Consider the following 22,592-nt stretch of genomic DNA (forward strand, 5'->3'; position numbering starts at 1 on the left):
TTTCTTATTCAGCATAATCAGCAAAATCACTATTCATAAGGGTTACAACAAGTTCAAAATTTTTTTGGAGTTATTAGAGTCTCCCCTCCTTAAAAGGATTCCGTCCCGGAATCAAATAGAAAACAACTGGGGGTACTTTCTTAGCATTGCACTTTCTAACTCTCAAGTCAATTTTCCCACATTGTGGTTCTACCACCAACTCTGACTAGTTTGATAACCCTTCTCCTAAGCACTTGTCCCTTTTCGATCTATAACCCTTCCTGGTTACTCCATATAGGTTACGTCTGGTTGCATGTCTATGCGCTCATACGCCCCTATTTGTCTGGCATCCGAATTATACTTCCTTAACATTGATACGTGGAACACGTTATAAACTTGCTACATGTTCGGGGGTAGGGCTAGCTCATATGCTATCTTCCCAATACGTCTTAATATATCAAAGGGTCCAACAATTCGTGGGCTTAGCTTTCCTTTTTTTTTCCCGAACCTCATCCATCCTTTCCAAGGGAATACCTATAACATCACTAGGTCCCCTACTTCCTATTCTTTATCCTTTCGCGTCAAATCAACATACTTCTTATGTCCATCTTGGGCTACTATCAGCCGTCCTCTGATTAGATCTATTATATCCTTAGTCCTTTGGACCACTGCTGGTCCGAGCATCTTGCGCCCTGCAACTTCATCCTAACATAAGGAAGATCGACATTGTGTTCCCTCAAGGATCTCATAAGGTGATACCTCGATATTGACATACGATCTATTATCGTAAGAAAACTCAATCCGTATTAAGTGATCATTCCTAATTCTTTCAAGTCTATTACACCGACTCTCCTCATAGCTTCTAGCATTATAGTTTTTTTTGCTTTTCAATACCCATTTTTTTCCACTTCGTAATCATTACTATCTTCCCTACAGAATATTATTCTAGATATACCTTTACTCGCTAGAGTTTTATAACCTTTTAATAATCGCGTCGACCTTAGTATCACGAATGTGTTTCCATTCCGAATACCACCATACTTGGTACCACTTCATCTCTAGTTGCCTCCATCTTCGAAAGCTTGGTCCTTCATGTAGAAGTAAAAGAATTTATTGAGAGATCACTATGATCTTGAACACTTGTTCTATTGAATAGTTAGTACAGAAGGTGGCCAGCCTTTAGTACTTGACAAGCAATTAAACAACATGTGGTATCCTACTAGGCTTCTATCACACAGATAGATAGTCATTCGGCTACCTCCCCTTCTGGAAGGGTTGTTCTTCTCAGCTTATACAAAATGAAAAGGAGAGAAAAGAACGAATTGAAGAGAATTGTATATGAAAAAAATACTGCCACAAATATCTGGCTTGGAATCTACCTCTGAACTATAGAGGTTTGTCATAGGAGAACAAAATATATGTGTATATATATCAACATCAAGTATTAATAACATCGCAATTCACGTGCCTGAATATTTACTATTCCGTCCCTCGTCCTATGGACACATGCTCTCGCTCGAGCTTATAAACAATCACCTTTGAAACTCCCTCGACATCGAAAATCGAATCTAGGATTTCATTCTAGACATCATCGTTATTAGAATTCTATGCTTGCATCATAACCTTCCTCGTATAGTAATACGACCCTCTATTGATAAGATGGAATAAATATTCAATAGGTAGATAATCGACTTAAATAGTCTATCAATAATAACTTATACATCACCATGACCCGATTAGTGGTACTCAATCTCAACATTCATTACAATACAATTCTCACAGTTGGCATCGTCTCATTATTCATAGACTCATTATAGCATTACTATGGTCCACCACTGACCTACTAAAGTCATTCGTTTTCCTCGAAATCTTAATAGCTAATCATACGGAGTCCTTACTTACCGTATCAAAACCTTCTAAGTAGGTAACATATCACTGTTTGTGATCCATGAAGGACATCTCCTAAACTTGATGTATATACATGACCTGAAGATAAAATTACAGAAGAGTTTCAATGAAAGCAACGATTGCAGGTTAATACCATTATTAACCATATGTCTTTATTAAGAGACATGAAGCTTAAAGGTTCATTTAGTCCTTTCATAACATGGTCCTGGCTTATCTCAAGATATGACCTTATAAGATAGATAGCCCGCTCACGGCGATTACATAAATTAAATCTTTACCAAACTACTATCACGGTTGAGTATCGCACAATCATCAGAAGGAATGTCAATCTTTCAAACCATAATACAATCTTCACGTCTTTAACCTTTATCACTGTATTCCTCTGGCACGAGCGCCGATAATTGTCTTCTTACACTTAAAGTGTCGGCCACCTCTTTGGCCTTTCCTGATAGTAATATTTCCTTACAATCAATGTCATTTTAACCACCTTCACTAAATTTTCTACCCCATTTCAAATCACTGCTTATGTGAAAATGCTTTTCTTAAGTCCTTGTGGAAAAAAAAAACCATTTTTCCATAAGTCACTGCCTTAGTCTTTAAATGTAAACATTATCATGGCTAACTCTCGATCATACTTAGGACGTCTTTTATCTTAGGCCCTTCTTGTTTTAACAATTCTGACCTTCATTGGTTCAATCTATACTTCTTATGGCTTAACACGTGCCCACCTGGCATTATTATAATTACGCCATATTTCCTTTATCAAGATTTCTATTTTTCAAAACTTTGAATATTACCTTTCTCCTTGTAAGACCTCTAAGGTTATCCTTGAATCGTTCCTCCTGTATTCCCTAGATACAGGGCATATCGAAATACCATTTACTAATACTAGAACCATTGTCTATATACTTCTGAAAAATTTCTCCACTGATCCTTAAAGGTTGTTGTTACCTTAATCCTTTCCAATTCATACTGTCAAAACTCATACTATCCCTATTAAGGGCGAAATGCCAACCTTTATGCATTCCCCTAGGGTTCATCTCAAGTTATCGAAGTTATATCCTTAATTCCACCTTTAAAAAGGTACTTGCATCCTTCCATGGATAAATCAAGTCATATATCCTTGATAGATTATCTTATTCAATCATTCCCACCTCGATAGTCTATACCAATTTCATAATAACACCCTTATTCAAACTGAGGTCAACCCATATGGCCTTTAAAAGATAACAATGGTTACCCGCTTTTCTTTCCTAATTTGGTAATGACAACCGGGATGTTCTGGAAGATATTGGTCGTGTTCAACGTGAACTTCTTCTTAATAATTCCTCATTTACTTTTGTTGTGTATCTCAACAGTCATCTCAATATTGGGATATCTTTCATACCTGGCGTCCCACTTTCTGGGTATCATGCCACTGGTCTTACACTTCACATTCTTGAAGGTCACTTCCTTTATCCAATTTTCCTAATTTCTTACTTTCTTGTCTCCTCAGTCTATCCGCGTCTCATTATTTATCCTTCGAACTATCTCAAGGTTTCCTCGAATCCTCCCAACTTATAGGGGATAAAATATATGTATCTCTTATGCCTTCAACCATCAACTTTAACTCATGGTGAATCACCCTCATCCTGACGATTACATACTTTTCTATTTCTATTGCTACGAGTCTTTAGGGTTTCCTCATACCCAACTCCTTTATCATTCCTCAAACTCTATTGCCTTTATATTCCTTTCCACTTCAGTTTCTGTTTATTTTCCTTTCTCTTACAATCATTTCATGAACCCACTAATCATTTACTTCAAACATCACGTCGTTCTGGGATTCTTGTCCTCAGAACGAATCTTTACAACTTTTACAACTTAGATTCATAATTCATCATACTCGTCCGCCTTTGTTCTGGCTCTAAAGCTTTTACACTATCTCTCTATCTTCCTTAGCCTTCCACCAGCGGGTGGCCTCTCTCTTAGGAAGGTAAGTGAGAAAACAGTCTTTTGTGCTTCATTAATCATTTAGAATATAAAACCATTCCTCTATTTCCTTTAGCCAGGATCTTGCCTCGATTGGGGCAACTTGTTCCTTGGAACTCTGAGAGCTTAGCGACTTAAAGGCCCTGAAAGAATTTCCCACTACATTGTTTCCTCAGGGTGGTGTTTGGGGGGTTTAAAATTCTAAGTTCTGTTTAGACAGGTCCATGAATTTTCGTATAGGAGTACCATCTTGGTGCTCCCTTCCTTGCTCGACTTATGTTATCTCAGTCTAAAGTATTTCTTCCTACTCCCCATAATCGGGGTCATCCTATATTTTAAAATCGTCATTTTCCACTTCATTATGTTCCGGGTCCCTTATATCTTAATTGCGACCTATCTGATTATCACATTCAGGGTTTGCCCCAAATCTTATTCTTCGTGGGGGCATAATGCTTGGAATTTTTTTTTGGGAATCTCTTTATATTTGTCTTACTTATTTTGCTTAATCCTTTCCCTCGATCAGTCCTTACATGATCGTAAATTATGAATTCTCAAGTTCTATAAACTCCATGACACTCGTAAGTGCTAATAGTGCAATAATCAATATGAACTTATCACAAACAAACTGATCTGAACTGAAAGGAACGAATATATACATAACCATTTGTTCGAGGGTACAACAACTGAACATATGAAAGAGAATTACATCATTTGGCCTGATCGCTTCTATCCCAAAAGTACTACCACAGATAATCATCTAGTCATTAAAACTAATCATTCATAACTTAGGCTAATCCTCCAAAAGTGGTGATGCATGTAATCCTTGTCTGATTGCCCAGACCCTACACACTATTATGGATCAAGAAATGCGGGCACGCACGACATCCCTAACCTGCTCCATTAAGGCGGTAATGAGGTCTAAGATAGTCGCAAGTAGAGCTGGATCAATCTGACCCTCAAGATGGCCTCTAGCTGTAATTCGGGTGGTAGCCTCAATCCTTTCCATGCTATAAGTTAATCCTGCCGGAAGTACCCCGCCCTCAATTCTTGGTGCAGTAAGTCGGTCCAACAGATCACTTCTAACATTACGGGCCTCAGACAGGCCACCCAAAGTCATATGATAATTGGCGATAAGAGAAGCCTGAGTGGTAGCATCTAGCAGTCCATGGAGTGCAGGTGGTGCAGACCCAGGAGATCCAAATGGATAACCAAGCACGGTATCAGGTGACAATGGTGCAGGAGATAAAGGTGGATTTCCTCAGTAGGTGCTGGTCTCTGTACAGGGGAGGGAACATGAATTGGTGGAACCTCATGGATGTCTACAGGAACCTCTGGAAGAGGGTCTAATACTGGTATAATTGGTGCCATGGAAGGCCCCACTCCTTTTGCCCTCATTATCCTCTGTGCCCTTGGTAACTCTTCATCCTCTAGTGCCACCCTCGCGGCCATTCTAGCTCTGGTAGTCGCCCTGACTACGGTCATCAATTCCTCAGTGGTCCTCTCTTTATTCTCGTCAGGACCCTCCACGAGATCCTCCTCAGCAGCAATCCCTTCTGGGATGACATCCTCAACTGCAATATTCCCAATATGAATCTCATCCGGTCCCTCGTTAGGGTACTCTATCAGATTCACATTTTGATCTCCAACATGTAATAAAACATCCTCATGCTGATGCTCCTGAACCTCAGGGTTCGGTGCCCCGCTGCCCTATATGATCATGAACTATGTCACTATCATGATATTTATAAAGGTTCCCATAAGGGTTTTAACTATCAGTACTACGTTAGGTAGTCCGACTATGAACTTGGAAAGAGTCCTTATTGTCTTAGTGAACTTATTATCTTAACGTCACATCATCTCTGAGGTTTATAACGCTTAGCTCTGATACCATTTCTGTAAAACCCCCAAATCCGGGGTCGGGGATCCCGGTTGTCACGAGTTCCAATTCCCTTAACAACTCTTTATCTTAATAAACAACCAACCACTGCGTACTGTGACCCCACAATACACACACACACCACAAGTTATAGTCTCAGAGATGAATACCAAAAATAACACAAGTCATTTTATTCCACAATTATAAGTCATTATACCACAAAAGGGTTTCTGAATAAATTTACATTTCCTTTCCATTATTACAATTCATATAGATACATAAGTCTGGTGCATCAAAAGTTGAAAGCCTAGCCTATTGGTAATTCCTACCTCAGCTACTACGGCACCAACGCCTCCAGAAAACTGCGGAACGTTTCCTAACCGCTTGCGAATTGGGAGCTTGGTCCTGTTCATCTTTTCTATCTATTGTTGTGTGATGAAAGAAGAAAGCAAGGGTGAGCAATAAGCCCACCGAAATAATATGTATAATAATTAACAATATATGAGCATTCTCATAGTACTCATGAAGTCTTGGTCAAGAAGAAATGAACCAAGTTTGATATCTTAACGCGATGAAGTCGCAAAATATTCAGTATATATATACAGATATACTTCTCAAATCTTTGAAATCCTCTGACATGTATAATATACACAGAGTTCCAGTTTATAACTGTATAAAAATATCGTTGCAAGGTGATCTCATACATCTAACCTTGTCTCAACGTTTTTCTGAAAATCTTTGTCATGCATAAGATAATCATTAACTAGATATAAGTTGAAAAGATGAAGTTACAAGATACTCCAATATACTTATATCTTTTCCAAATACTACTTGAACTACCACCGTTCAAGTTATAATCAGTTTCAAAAGTTCATCACATAGATGAGACTACAAGATAAGGCTTGAATAGATTCAATCTTTGAAATATCATTTGAAAGAAATGAAGTTACGAGATACTTCATTAAGTCCCGATATATATACCCATATATATCTCTCATACATTTCCTGAAAACCTCTGTCATGTAAAGTATGAACAGAGTTGTAATATCCAATGAATTTGGAAAGAAAAGAATTTTGGCATAAACCCGATATCTTGCTGATCAGGAAAATATACCAATAAGTAACATTTTCTACTAGTAGATGGATGAATCCCCCACCGGTCATCACCCTGGCCTCATTAGGACCTTGTGCTGGACCGCCACCCGGCCTCTTACGCGTTGATGGGCTGCCACCCAGCCACTTACACTTTGATAGACCGTACCCCGGCCTGCCGCTTATGCCGACTCAATTAGATGGACTTACTTCCCGAACGTTGGGTAAGTAATCAATTCATTTATCAAAACAGCAACCTCATTGCGAATATAAAATACACCACAGAGCCAGATCCATTAATTTAAAAGCGAGTATTTAAATCCCCTTTGCAAGGAAGATCTTAAATTTAAAAACGAGTTTTGGGATCCGCTCTAACTTTTAAAATCATTTTGAAGACTCGAAAATATTTTTAAGAATGTTTGGAGTAATGCTGATTTAATAAAATAAATCAGTCCCGATATATTTGAAAATATCTGAATATTATTATTTAAATAATATTCCCATAAGGATAATCCTTATAAAAATAATTGAAGTAGAAGTTTTAAAACTTATACTTAAAATGAATAATAAATAACCAAAGATATACTTATACGAAAGTACGATCTTTATTTGAATAATCGAAAATAAGTTTGATTATTGAAACATTATTCTTTAATAAAATAAAGAATATTATTTAATAAAAGAAGCGGAGTCATATGTCCTCGAATGAATATTCAAAATAATATTCATTTAATAAAATAAGCGGAGTCCTAAGTCCTCGAATGAATATTCAAAATAATATTCATTAAATAAAATAAAGTTATCGAATAAACCTTATTCCATTAATAGTTTTGAAAACTATATCTATATATATATATATATATATTATACTCGGGAACATCGACTCCCGATTTAGAAAATGTTCACCCTTGGGTCCCCTATACTAAGGGTATACGCAACTACTGCTTATCTCTAGCATATGTATTATGCAACTTATAAGCATTTGAATCAACAATTAGATATAAAGATTACAAAACAGGCATGCGTATATACCATATCAGCACGCTCCAATATATCGCAAAATTGCTAATAACAATCATGCACTTATCACAAGATAATGCATATGCATATATACATCACAACAACAGTATAACGGGTAGAAAACTTGCCTGAGCGACCGGGGGTGGTAAAAGGCCTGGGACGAGTCTCGTAACCTATAAACAACATATAAGTTGGAATTAAACCAAAGTCGCTTAAGAATCTAGACTTTAACCAATTAGACCCCAACGTTCGCTTTTGCGCTTAACGATTCACTTAAGTCGCTCGAGTACCCTCGGCTCCATCATTTTTAATAAATTAACCATTAAGAATTTTAAGGAAATTCTTTCGCGAGTACTCTTTCAACTGCCTAATCCACTTTAAATAATTGTTTCATACCCCAATTAGTCATCTAAGGGCCTTAACCAAGGTTTTAAAGTAAGGCGAGGGGTAATGGTTCGTTCACGAAATGCCGTTACTTAAAACGGTCGTTTCTCCTAAACCGTGAATCGAATTCAAGCGAACCACATATCAAAACGAAGCTCGTAACATGAACTATCTAAAAATCGCAATGGTAAGAATCTTACAGTGAGTTCACGGGACCTGAAGTTAAGAACAAAAACAGTCTAAGGTAAATCGGGCATTTCGACGGCTATGTTTACGCGATTACCAAATTCATACCACTCCAAATCAATCCACAATCAACCCACAATCATTACAACAACCAAAATCCATCCATACTTTACTACAACAGCCCCAACATCTCAAGATTTCTAATTTATACTACTCTCAATCATGAACTAAAAGCTATACTTAAGTTCATTAACCAATAATCAAGATTTACAACTTCAAACTTATTACAAATCCAACCACACTCTAAGTATACAAGAATCATGCTTCTCATGAACCACATCAATCATAAAAACTCTAAATATACAGAAGTAGGGCTAGGGTATGAGATTATACCTTCCTTGGTGAGTAAAAGTAACTAAGGAGCTTGAAATAACCCTTGGAAATCCTTACTAAAGCTTTATCTAAACAAAACAGAAGATCAAAAATTTCAAGATCTTGAAAACACTATTCACCCTCTTCTTCCATGAATTATTGGAAGAGATTGTGAAGGAAATGGAAGCTTAGATTCATAGGATAACTATATCTATGTATAAGGAACCTTGGATAATTACCTCACAATTTAACAATGCTTGGATCTTGGATTTTGATTTTCTTGTCTTTGAAAAAGTAAAGAAGTCGAGAGCTTCTTGCTTGGAAATGGGAGTGATTTGTGTTTTTTTTGGTGTTATGATTTATTTTGGCTTGGTTGCTATTGTTTTGTTTGTTAATTAACTTTTTACCATGGTAACAAATGAATGGCTTTCATTTTACCAACCAATCCCTCCATTTGTCATGCTTATGTCATAATGCCTATGTCATCTTTCTTACACTTGTCTTCTTCTTATTGGTGTGATGACATCATCACCCACTAACCTCTTTCATTAACCCCTAATTACTTGGCTAATGACCGCTTATCTGTTATACGGTTTGCTTAACTTTCATTCTCGTTTATCGTTTGAGGGATCATACCCGGGATCTAATTACTTAGGTTCCTGTTACGAACGGCATTTTATGTAATATTATATGTGGATTTTGTGTGATATTAAAGCCGTAAGTGGATATACTTAATGGTTGTACCTTGTGTGAATGAAAAATTTCTGCATTTTAAATTTGCTTTATGTAGTATATGATTTTTCAAAGCAAGAGTTTATTTATTTCCTTTATTTTTGATTTATAAGGAATATTCTAAACCTTGGAGAAATTTTCTTTTAAGAGTTATTTTGTTCACAAATTTCAAAAGTGATTTTATAAAATTTCTAAAAATCCAAGTTATTTTATGGTATAAATTTTACAATTTTTGAACTTGTATTTTATTTATAAAAATAAATCTTTACAAATTTTATTTGTTATAATTATCAAATTACATAAGAGACCTTGCATACAAATCACCCTTCTATTCTCTCAAAGGGCAAATAAGACTTTTCCAACCCTACTAACTCATTTGATTATTACCAAATTACTACATTAGCCTTGCATGCAAAATGGCCTAACTTTAGCTAAAGGACATTTTTGTAAGTTCTCACTTCCACTCATTATTTGTCAACCAAAAAGCATAAAACAAAAATCAAAGTGGGAGAAGTCATTCCACTCATTCCACACTCCAACACACCACAAATTTTCTCTTCTCCCCCTCCCACCATTGCTCTCGGCCGAAGGCCTATTTCCCCACCCCATTCCATTTTTCAATTCATTCTTCATCTTCCCAAGTGTAAATCTTCTACCTACATTCATCTTATATACTTTCCAAGAGTTTTGTGACTTGGAAGTTGAAGTTCCATGGATGCATGTGTAGTTCTTATGTGATCTCCAAAGAGAAAACTCTTGATTCTTGTGAATTCAAGAGCTCTCTATGATATATATTATATATATGTGCTAACTAAGTGTTTTATGGAGTTATCATGCTTTAAAATCCTTTACATGCTACTGAAATTTCATTATATATTTATGTTTAGCCATGCATGCTAGTTTTAAGACATTAAAATGATGATCAACCATGTTTTGCATGCTACTCTTTTCGAAATCATGTTGTTATGTTTAAAAATCTATAAATTCGAATTATGTGTGCTTAAAATAGATTGTTTCCATGATAAATTTCTTATTAATAGTTAAAAGAAGTTATATTTCATGATTATTAAGGATGAGTAATAGGTATAAGTCGATTTTGCAAGCATTTAAAACTTTATGCCTAGCCGAAATCTTGTTATGTGTTTTCCATGAGTTGCATGTCATATTTTTAGTTGCATGTTGTTAATTTTTTGGGCATGGATGATCTACCCTTCTGTTGAGGCACTATTTTAGGACATTAAGACACTAAGTTTGCTTTGAAAAGAGTTGGATGCTTGGTTATTAAGTGAGAGTTAAGGTGGAAAGGGATTAGTTAGTGTTTGCATTTTTCCAGATTTGATGCACTAGTTTATGGGGAAGTTTTGAATGAGCATTTGTTGAGCACTTTGAGGCCCAAGCCACCAGCAGCTAGAATTAGGAGTATATAAAAGGTTTTAGGTGTTTGTTGAAGGTTTATAAGTCGTTTGGTTAGGTGCACAAGTGAAATCACAAAATCTGTCCAACAGGGGGACAATTTTGTTGCAACTTAGAAATAGGAAGTTTTTACCATGTCATGGGTAGGCCCTTATTAGGCCCTGTTGGGCCTTAGTTGGAGGGAGCTTTCCAGCCATAGTTCATAAGATATGAGTTAGAATCATGTGTCACAAGTTAGTTCAAGTCAGGGCGTTTTCTGCCCAGAAAAACAGGGGAACCATGAACTTTAAGCTTAGGCCCAAGGAGGCCCAAGCTAGGCCCTTGAGCCACATAAAGATTGGGAGATGGATTATGGTCAGAAGAGTCTAGTGTAGAAGTTTTGGAGGTAAACTTGTAGTTTAGGAGTGTCTAATGCACTCTTGAAACCATAGATGTCATTCTGAAATTTACTCCGGTGAACACTTTCACTTATCACATAGTTTTAGAACACTTAGGAGTGAGATCTAGGTTGACCAATATAGTTGCAAGATAGTATAAAGCCAGTAGAGTAAAAGGCCCAAGTGAGGGTCAATAGGTTTTGGATAGTTAAGTAAAGGCACATTGAGTAAGAAAGCCAAAATTTGGGAATTTTGTCTAGTTTAGCGACCGAGTGACTTAAGTTGGGGATCGAGATCATCCAAGCCTAGTGTTGCATTATGGTGTATGTGATATTATTTGGTATTAAAATATGATATGTGAGTATATGTGGCTATGTGTATAATTATATTTATAAGGTGAATATAAATTGCGTGCATATAGGCCTAAGTGCCATTTGTGTTGTAAATAGGTTGAGTTGGTGAGAGTATAATATAATGAGGTTATTATTAATTGTGTAGGATCTCGAGACGAGGGTAAACTTGCCATAAAGGTCGAGTGAAGCTTCCAGTTGCTCCTACCAGCCAGACCAGACCATCCTTTCTCAAGGCAAGTGATTCAACTTGTCTTGGTATTCACTGCGAATGTGTAACAATTAGTTCATATATATATTTTGATGCAATTATCCTGAGTCATTTTGATATACTTGAAACAAGCGATTCTTACACCTATCTTTGAATTATATATAAATGCCATGAACCCTCAAGTTCGTATTGCAAGTAGATCAAAGGTCTTATCACGTTAGTATATTAAAGTAATTGGAATGTCATGATAAAATAAAGAGTTGTTATAATACTTGATTGATCCTCTTGATCAACATGCTAATGATTCCTAAAGTATTGACATCTCACCCTGATGCTTGAACCCCAATAGAAACTTTACCTTGATACCTAAAAGCCAGATATTCTTTAAAGTTGTTCTTAATTGATTGATAACCCTTTTTCTTACCCTAAAGTTCAACAATCCTGATATACCTTGAGCTAAAGATCATTTTCTTCATACCTTAACACCCCTAGTATTCATGAAGCTTACCTTCTTGATGTTCTAGTACTTGTACCTTGTTGAAAACCATTGCTTTAAGCCTAGTTTGGCATTACTCTTTCATATTATCCAATAGCCTTGCTAAATTTCCTTGTCAAAGTTCTTGTATATGGAAACCTTTCAGTTACCCTAATAGAGTAAAGTCTAGTGGATCATGGCCTTGAGATTTTGTGACATATTTCCAGTGTTTCAAGTTGGTCTATAATCCCTTGATAAAAATGTTTACTACTTAAGAGATTTTGTAATAAATTGGCATCAGTTTTTGAAATGATTAAAATGTGGATTTTCAGTCCCAAAGGGGGATAAATGTTTTCTTTGAATAGTGGATCTGGACTGAGACGCGAGTCCTTTCCACACTTATATTGTAGGCTTAAAAGTTGCCTAGGGATCCCATTAATGTTTTAGAACCCAGCGAGGTTCGGGATTACTTCGCGGCTGATCACCGGCTGTAATCCGTAGCGTCATAAAATGATTTTGATTAAGATATGATTTTGAAAATGTTTTGATACAAGCAAATGATGCCATCACCCAAAGTTTTATGTAACACCCCCAAATCCGGGGTCGGGGATCCGGGTTGTCACGAGTTCCATTTCCCTTAATAACACCCAACCTTAATAAACAATCAACTACTCTGTACTGTGACCCCACAATAAACACACACACCACAAGTTATAGTCTCAGAGATGAATATCCAAAAATAACTCGAGTTATTTTATTCCAAAATTATATGCCATTACACCTTAAAAGGGTTTCTGAATAAATTTACATTTTTTTGCCATTATTACAATTCATATAGATACATAAGTCTGGTACATCAGAAGTTGAAAGTCTAGCGTATTGGTAATTTCTACCTCAGCTACAGCGGCATCAACGCTTCCAGAAAACTGCGGAACGTTTCCTAACCACTTGCGAATTGGATGTAACACCCCCAAATCTGGGGTCGGGGATCCGGGTTGTCACGAGTTCCATTTCTCTTAATAACACCCAATCTTAATAAACAATCAACTACTATGTACTGTGACCCCACAATAAACACACACACCACAAGTTATAGTCTCAGAGATGAATATCCAAAAATAACACGAGTCATTTTATTCCAAAATTATATGCCATTACACCTTAAAAGGGTTTCTAAATAAATTTACATTTCTTTGCCATTATTACAATTCATATAGATACATAAGTCTGGTACATCAGAAGTTGAAAGTCTAGCCTATTGGTAATTTTTACCTCAGCTACAGCGGCATCAACGCTTCCAGAAAACTGCGGAACGTTTCCTAAACGCTTGCGAATTGGAAGCTTGGTCCTGTTCATCTTTTCTATCTGTTGTTGTGTAATGAAAGAAGAAAGCAAGGGTGAGCAACAAGCCCACCAAAATAATATGTATAATGATTAACAATATATGAGCATTCTCATAGTACTCATGAAAGTCTTGGTCAAAAAGAAATGAACCAAGTTTGTTATCTTAACGCGACCAAGTCGCAAAATATTCAGTATATATATATATATATATATATATACTTTTCACAATCTTTGAAATCCTCTGGCATGTATAATATACACAGAGTTCCAGTTTACAACTGGATAAAAATATCGTTGCAAGGTGATCTCGTATATCTAACCTTGTCTCAACGTTTTTCTGAAAATCTTTGACATGCACAAGATAATCATTTACTAGATATAAGTTTAAAAGATGAAGTTACAAGATACTCCAATATACTTATATTTTTTCCGAATAGTACTTGAACTACCACCGTTCAAGTTATAATTAGTTCATCGCATATATGAAGCTACAAGGCATAACTTGTATAGAATCAATCTTTGAAATATCATTCAAAAGAAATGAAGTTACGAGATACTTCATTCAATGGAAACACCATTTTGAAAACTCGACCCTGCCAACACTCAACAATCGCCCAGCCGTAGCCTTTCTATCGAAGTGCTCTGGGTAGTGTTGCAGAAATATCCAACTGGATGATGAACTCATTACGGGAGTTTATCGCGCCAGGAAGACCACTTATGATGGTCAGTCGCAGTAGTACAACCCCACCATTTTCTACATGTAGAGGAGAACCTGTCGGATTTACTTGTCAACCGAACACTGGACTCCTAAGGAATGTACCGTCTTGCGGAACTTCCAGGCCATTTGGGCCAATATAATAAGGCTAGGCCGGCGCCACTCGACCACTTACGCCACTCCTAGTTCAGATGAAATCCATGACTCTGAAACGTAAAGCTCGTCCCCACTTTCCCCAAGTAGAAACTTGTTGATACGGCTCCACCAAGAAGTCACATCTAGTTGGAAAGGAAAACTCACCGATATTTCCCAGGCGATGCCTGTTAATGGATTAACTTGTTCCAAGAATTTTACTTCCCGAGTATTGGGTAAGTAATCAAAAACTCTTTTATCAAAATAGCAACCTTGTTGCGAATATACAACACACCACAGAGCCGGATCCCTCAGGTTTTGAGTGAATATTTAAATCCCCTTTGAAAGGAAGATCTTAGATATATAAAAAAAATGAGTTTTGGGATCCGCTCTAACTTTTAAAATCATTTTGAAGACTCGCAAACATTTTTAAGAATGTTTGGAGTAATGCTGATTTAATAAAATAAATCAGTCCCCACTAACCTCTTTGATTAGCTTCTAATTACTTGCCTAATGACCGCTGATCTGTTATACGGTTCGCTTAACTTTCGTTTTCGTTTATCGTTTGAGGGATCATACCCGGGATCTTATTACTTAGGTTTCCTTAACCTTTCTCAATACATTATATTCCTTTTATGATCCTCTCTTAAAATCCTTGAATTTAAATCCTTTTTATCCTGTTACCTTATACTCAATTCTTTCGATATCTGGTGGATTTTCGGGAAAAATCAAAGTGTTCGGATTTGGATTCTGACGATCTTTACATACACTTATATACCACATAGAGTACTAATAATATCCCAGAAGATCAATAAAAGAACCACTACATAGTGTGGCATGAAAAGTTTTCTTATTCAGCATAATCAGCAAAACACTATTCATAAGGGTTTCAAAAATTCCAAAATTTGGGGTTATTACAGTCTCCCCTCCTTAAAAGGATTCCGTCCCGGAATCAGATATAAAATGAATAGGGATACTTTCTTAGCATTGCGCTTTTTAACTCTCAAGTAATTTTTTTTCCACATTGTGGTTCTTCCATCAAACTCTGAATAGTTTGATAACCCTTTTCCTAAGCACTTGTTCCTTTTTCAATCTATAACCCTTCCTGGTTGCTCCATATAGGTTACGTCTCGTTGCATGTCTATGCGCTCATATGCCCCTATTTGTCTGGCATCCGAATTTCACTTCCTTAACATTGATACGTGGAACACGTTATGAACTTGCTACATGTTCGGGGGTAGGGCTAGCTCATATGCTAACTTCCCACTATGTCTTAATACCTCAAAGGGTCCAACAATTCGTAGGCTTAGCTTTTCTTTCTTTTTGAACCTCATCAATCATTTCCAAGGGATACCTTTAACATTACTAGGTCCCCTATTTCCTATTCTTTGTCCTTTCATGTCAAATCAACATACTTTTTATGTCCATCTTGGGCTACTACCAGCCGTCCTCTGATTAGATCTATTATATCCTTGGCCCTTTGGACTACTGCGGGTCCGAGCATCTTGCGCTCTACAACTTCATCCTAACATAAGGGAGATCGACATTGTCTTCCCTCAAGGATCTCATAAGGCGATACCTCGATACTGACATACGATCGATCATCGTGAGATAACTTAATCCGCGTTAAGTGATCATTCCAAATTCTTTCAAGTCTATTGCACAGACTCTCATTATAGCTTTTAGCATTAGAGCTTTTACTTCACAATACCCATTCTTTTCCAGTTCGTAATCGCTACTACCTTCCGTTCCTACTATTATACTGGTTATACTTTTGCTCGTTAGCGTTCTATAACCTTTTAATAACCACGTCAACCTTAGTATCACAAATGTGTTTCCATTCCGAATACCACCACAACTTTACTACTCCTTTTTCAGCTGTTTCTATTTTCCAAAGTTTGATCAATCATATAGAAGTAAAGAAATTTATTGAGAGATCACTATGATCATGAACACTTGTTCTATTGCATAGTTAGTATAGAAGGTGGCCAGCCTTTAGTACTTGACAAGCAATTAAACAACACGTGGTATCCTACTAGGCTTCTATCACACAGATAGATAGTCATTCGGCAATACCTCCCCTTCTGGAAGGGTTGTTCTTCTCAGCTTATATAAAATGAAAAGGAGAGAAAAGAACGAATTGAAGAGAATTGTATATATATAAAATATACTGCCACAAAATATCTGGCTTGGAATCTACCCCTGAACTATAGAGGTTTGCCATAGGAGAACAAAACATATATGTATTTATATCAACATCAAATATTATAGCATCGTATTTCACATGCCTAAATATTTTGCTATTCCGTCCATCCTTTTATGGACCCATGCTCTTCCTCGAGCTTATACTCAATCACCTTTGAAACTTCCTCATCATCGAAAATCGAATCTGGGGTCTCATTCCAGACATCATCGTTACTAGAATTCTATGCTTGCATCGCAACCTTCCTCGTATAGTAATACAACTCTCTATTGATAAGAAGGAATAAATATTCAATAGGTAAATAATCGACCTAGTTTTTCTATCAAAGATAACTTATACGTCAACACGACTCGATTAGTGGTACTCAATCTCAACATCCATTCCAATACAACTCTCACGGTTGTAATCAGCTCATTACTCGCAGAATCATTGCTGCATTACTATGGTCTACCACTGACCTACTGTCGTCATTCACTTTCCATGAAGTCTTAATATCTAACCATACGGAGTCCATACATGTCGTATAGAATTCTTCTAAGGAGTTAACATAATCACCAATCATAATTCATGAAGAACACTCCAAATTCTGACGTACTTTCATGACATGAAGCAGATAAAATTGCAGAAGAGTTTCAATTAAAGCAACGATAGCAGGTTAATACCATTCTTAATCATATGCCTTAAATAGAAGACTTAACTCAAAGGTTCATCTAGTCCTTTTTGAAACATGGTCCTGGCTTATCTCAAGATAGTACCTTCTGAGACAGATAGCCCGCTCATGGCGATTACTCGAATTAAACCTTTACCAACTACTATTACGGTTGGGTATTGCACAGTCATCAGAAGGAATGTCAATCTTCCAAACCATAATACAACCTTCACAGCTTTAACCATCATCAATGTATTCCTTTGGCACAAGCGCCTATAATTGTCCTCCTACATTTAAAGTGTTGGCCACCTCTTTGGCCTTTCCTGATAGTAAAATTTCCTTACAATCATGTCCTTTTAACCACCTCCAACTAAATTTTCTACCTCACTTCAATCACTACTTGTGTGAAGATGTTTTCCTTAAATGAGTAAAAAAAATATCACCATTTTTCCATAAGTTATTGCCTCAGTCTTTAGAGGTTAATCACTGTCACGACTGACTCTCAATCATACTTAGAACATCTTTTATCTTAGGCCCTAATTGCCCTGAACAATTTCGACCTTTACTGGTTCGATCCATACTTTCTCGTGGTTTAACACGTGCCCCACTTGACATCATTATAATTACGTCATATTTCATTTATCAACATTTCTATTCTTGAGAAATTTGAATATTACCTTTCTCCTTGTAAAACCTCTAAGGTTATCCTTGAATCGTTCCTCCTGTATTCCCTAGATACAGGGCATATCAAGATACCCTTTATTAATACCAGAATCATTGTCTATATATTTCTGAAAAATTTCTCCACTGATCCTTAAAGGTTGCTATTACCTTAATCCTTTTCAATTCATACTGTCAAAACTCATACTATCCCTATTAAGGGTGAAATGCCAATCCTTTATGTATTCCCCTATGATTCATTTTAAGTTACCGATGTTCTATCTTTAATTCCACCTTTAAAAAGGTACATGCATCCTTCCATGGATAAATCAAGTCATATATCCCTGATAAGGGTGTCTTATTCCATCATTCCCTCCTCGATAATATATGCCTAATTTGGTAACGATAACAAGGATGTTCTGGAAGATATTGGTCGTGTTCAACGTGAACTTCTTCTTAATAATTCCTTATTTACTTTTGTTGTTTATCTCAACAGTCATCTCAATGTTGGGATATCTTTCATACCTGGCGTCTCCCTTTCTGGGTATCAAGCCACCAGTCTTACACTTCACATTCTTGAAGGTCACTTCCTTCATCCAATGTTCCTAATTTCTTACTTCCTTGTCTCCTCAGTCTATCCGCGTCTCATTATTTATCCTTCGAACTATCTCAAGGTTTCCTCGAATCCTCCCAACTTACAGGGGATAAAATATATGTATCTCTTATGCCTTCAACCATCAATTTCACTCATGGTGAATCACCCTCATCCTGACGATTACATACTTTTCTATTTCTATTGCTACGAGTCTTTAGGGTTTCCTCATACCCAACTTCCTTATTATTCCTCAAACTCTATTACCTTTATATTCCTTTCCACTTCAGTTTCTTTTTATTTTCCTTTCTCTTATCATTATTTCATGAAACAACACAACATAAACATTGATTTCAAATATCCCGTCATTCTGGATTCGTGTCCTCAGAACGAATCTTGACAACTTTTACAACTTAGATTCATAATTCATCATACTCGTCCGCCTTTGTTCTGGCTCTAAAGCTTTTACACTATCTCTATAACCTTGGGAAGTACTTTCCTGAAAACAATTGACTGAACTTTAATCAGTTTAGTGTAACCTCTTGCTCCGTGCCTTTCTTGGTCTTTCACTAGTGGGTGGTCTCTCTCTTAGGAGGGTAAGTGACAAAAACAGTCATTTGTGATTCGTCAATCATTTAGAATCTCAAATGATTCCTGTATTTCCTTTAGCCAGGCTCTTGCCTCGACTGGGTCAACCTGTTCCTTGGAACTCTGAGAGCTTAGCGACTTAAAGGTCATGAAAGAATTTCCTACCGCATTGTTTCCTCAAGCTGATGCGTATGTCCGAGCTCAGGTAGAATAAGAGATAGTTTTGTGTGAGGACTCGATATTAATATCAGTTGTAATAGATGGTAGTGTTGGGCTGTTCCAAACCCTAAACTGTAAGAACTTGGATTCGGTTATGTTTACTTTCTTCTAAATATTGTAATAGTTATATTTATTTTGTTTGTTAAGTTGGGGGTGTGACAGTTCCCTTAAACCTTTCTCAATATTTTATATTTCTTTTATGATCCTCTCTTATAATCCTTGAATTAAAATCCTTTTAATCATGTTACCTTATACTTAATTCTTTCTGTATCTGGTGGGTTTTCGGGAAAAATCAAAGTGTTCGAATTTGGATTCTGACGATCTTTACATACACTTATATACCATATAGAGTACTAATATGATCTCAAGATATCAATAAAAGAACCCCTACATAGTGTGGCATGAAAAGTTTTCTTATTCAGCATAATCAGCAAAATCACTATTCATAAGGGTTATAAAAAGTTCAAATTTTTTTTGGGGTTATTACACTTTTCAACCTTGTTTCCCCTGTAGTATGTATAAATTATAGGTAGTAAACTTTCAGGTTTTGAGCATGCCAAGTTCGAGGAATTTCTTCTCCTTCCATGGTCTCCAGTTTGTAAGTTCCTCTCTCTTGAACGCTCTTAACCTTATATGGCCCTTCCCAATTTGGGGCGAGCTTTCCTTTCTGCCCTACTCCAGAGGCTTCCACTTTTCTCAGGACCAAATCTCCTTGCCTGAAGAATCTTTCTTTAACCCTTAGGTTGTAGTCGAATAAATCTTTCTTCTGATATTCCCCTATCTTCGCATGTGCCTTATCTCGCACTTCATCAATTAGATCCAAGGCTAATCTTTGCCCCTCCTCATTTTCTTCAGCGTTAACTTGGATCCTGGGAGACGAATGTGATATCTCCACAGGAACAACCGCTTCTGCCCCATATGCTAACATGAAGGGAGTAGCTCCAATCGTGACTCTACAAGTAATTCTATAAGCCCATAGTATTTGGAGTATTTCATCCACCCAGTTATTCCTTGATTTCTCGATCCTCTTCATCAGTACATCCAGGATTATACGATTCGCCACTTCCGCTTGCCCATTGGCTTGCGGGTGAGCTACAGAGGTAAACCGCAACTCAATCTCACTTTCCTCACAATACTTCTTGAATTCCTCATTATTGAACGTGTTCCATTATCGGTAACCAGGATACGGGGAATTCCATATCGGCACATGATATTTTCCCATAGGAATTGTGTAACTTGCTTAGTTATGATCTTGGACAAAGGCTTGGCTTCAATCCACTTAGTAAAATAATCAATAGCTACAATCAGGAACTTCCTTTGTGTCGCGTCCATGGGAAAGGCCCAAGTATATCCATTTCCCACATGGCAAAGGGGATGGGAGAGTTGATAGAAGTTAACATCTCGGGGGGTTGTCGAACAACCGATGCATGTTTCTGACAACGATCACTTTTCTTCACATATTATTTGGCATCAGCCATCATCCCTGGCCAATAAAAGCCTAAGCGGGTCATCTTATGAGCCAGTGTTCTTCCCCCCAGGTGTTGCCCACAGATACCTTTATGTACCTCTTCAAGAGCCAAACGTGCCTCATCAGGTCTGAGACACCTTAAGTAAGGAACTACGTAAAATCTTTTGTACAAAATCCCATTGATCAAGGAGTATCTCAGCGCTCGAACAACCAATTTTCGTGCTTCATTCACATCGTCTGGAAGCCAACCAGTTTGGAATATGGGCCTTAATGAGATCTATCCATGATGTCCCTAGCCCTATGAGAGCTACAAGTTTAACATCAATGCTCTATGTCTTTAAAATGTGAAAGTACATCCTGAATTTTTCTCTATCTCCGATGAAGCGAACTTAGATAATGCATCCGCCTTAGCATTTTCCTTTCTTGGAATGTGCTCAACATGACATTCATTGAACTGGGTCATCACATCCCTTACTAGGCGAACGTACTTAGCCATCGTATCATCCCTTGATTCGAACCTCCCTTGACCTGGGATATGACCAACTTCGAGTCTCCATAGTAAGTTCTTGACTTTCAATGTCCTTGCCAAGCCGAGGCCAGCTATTAGAGCTTCATATTCTGCTTTATTGTTTGTAGTTGGGAAGTCTAGCTTCATAGCATATTCAATCAAGAACCCATCGGGACTTTGTAGAACTAGCCCTGTTCCGCTTGAATTTATTTTTGATGCTCCATCAAAATAGAGAACCCAATATTCCTTCTCATTGACGTTATTTTCTTTGTCTCCTTTATCACCTTCTGTGGCTTGAGGTATAGTGCCTTCATGCCCCCCGACTTCTTGGTTGGGTATGGTACATTCCACCACGAAGTCAGCCAATGCCTGGGCTTTTATTGTCGTTCGTGGCTTGTATTTGATATCGAATTCTCCCAATTTGATTGCCCACTTAATTAGGCTTCCACTAGCTTTGGGACTATGAATAATATTTCTCAAGGGCTGATTTGTTAGCACTTCAATTTTATGAGCCTGGAAGTAAGGGCGCAACTTCCTTGAGGCCATCACCAAGGCTAAAGCAAACTTCTCAATGGTTGAATAATTCAACTCAGCTCCATGCAAAATCTTGCTAACATAGTATCTGGGTTTCTAGACTTTAAGTTCCTCCTTAACCAATACAGCGCTCAAAGCATTTTCTGAAATGGCCAAGTATAAGTACAAAGTTTCATTTAGATCAGGCTTGGCCAATAACGGGGCCTGAGCCATATATTTCTTTAATTCTTCAAATGCCTTCTGGCTTTCCTCAGTCCATACGAAATCTTTTACTTTCTTCAAGGATTTGAAGAATGACAAATACTTGTCTCCAGATTTGGAAATAAAACGTCCTAGAGCTGCAACTCTTCCAGTGAGTTTCTGAATGTCCTTTATGGAACGTGGTGATTCCATGTCTAGGATAGCCTTTATCCTATCGGGATTAGCCTCGATTCCTCTCTTGGAGAACATCAGTCCCAAAAACTTTCCAGATCCTACTCCGAAAGCACACTTTGCAGGATTTAGCATCATTTTGTGATATCTCAACACCTCAAAAGCTTCCCTTAAATGGGCTATATAATCAACCCTCAATAAACTCTTGACTAACATGTCATCAACATAAACTTCCATAGTTTTTCCTATAAGGCCCTTGAAA

Source organism: Apium graveolens, chromosome 9, assembly GCF_009905375.1.
Source record: "Apium graveolens cultivar Ventura chromosome 9, ASM990537v1, whole genome shotgun sequence".
Taxonomy (NCBI): Eukaryota; Viridiplantae; Streptophyta; class Magnoliopsida; order Apiales; family Apiaceae; genus Apium; species Apium graveolens.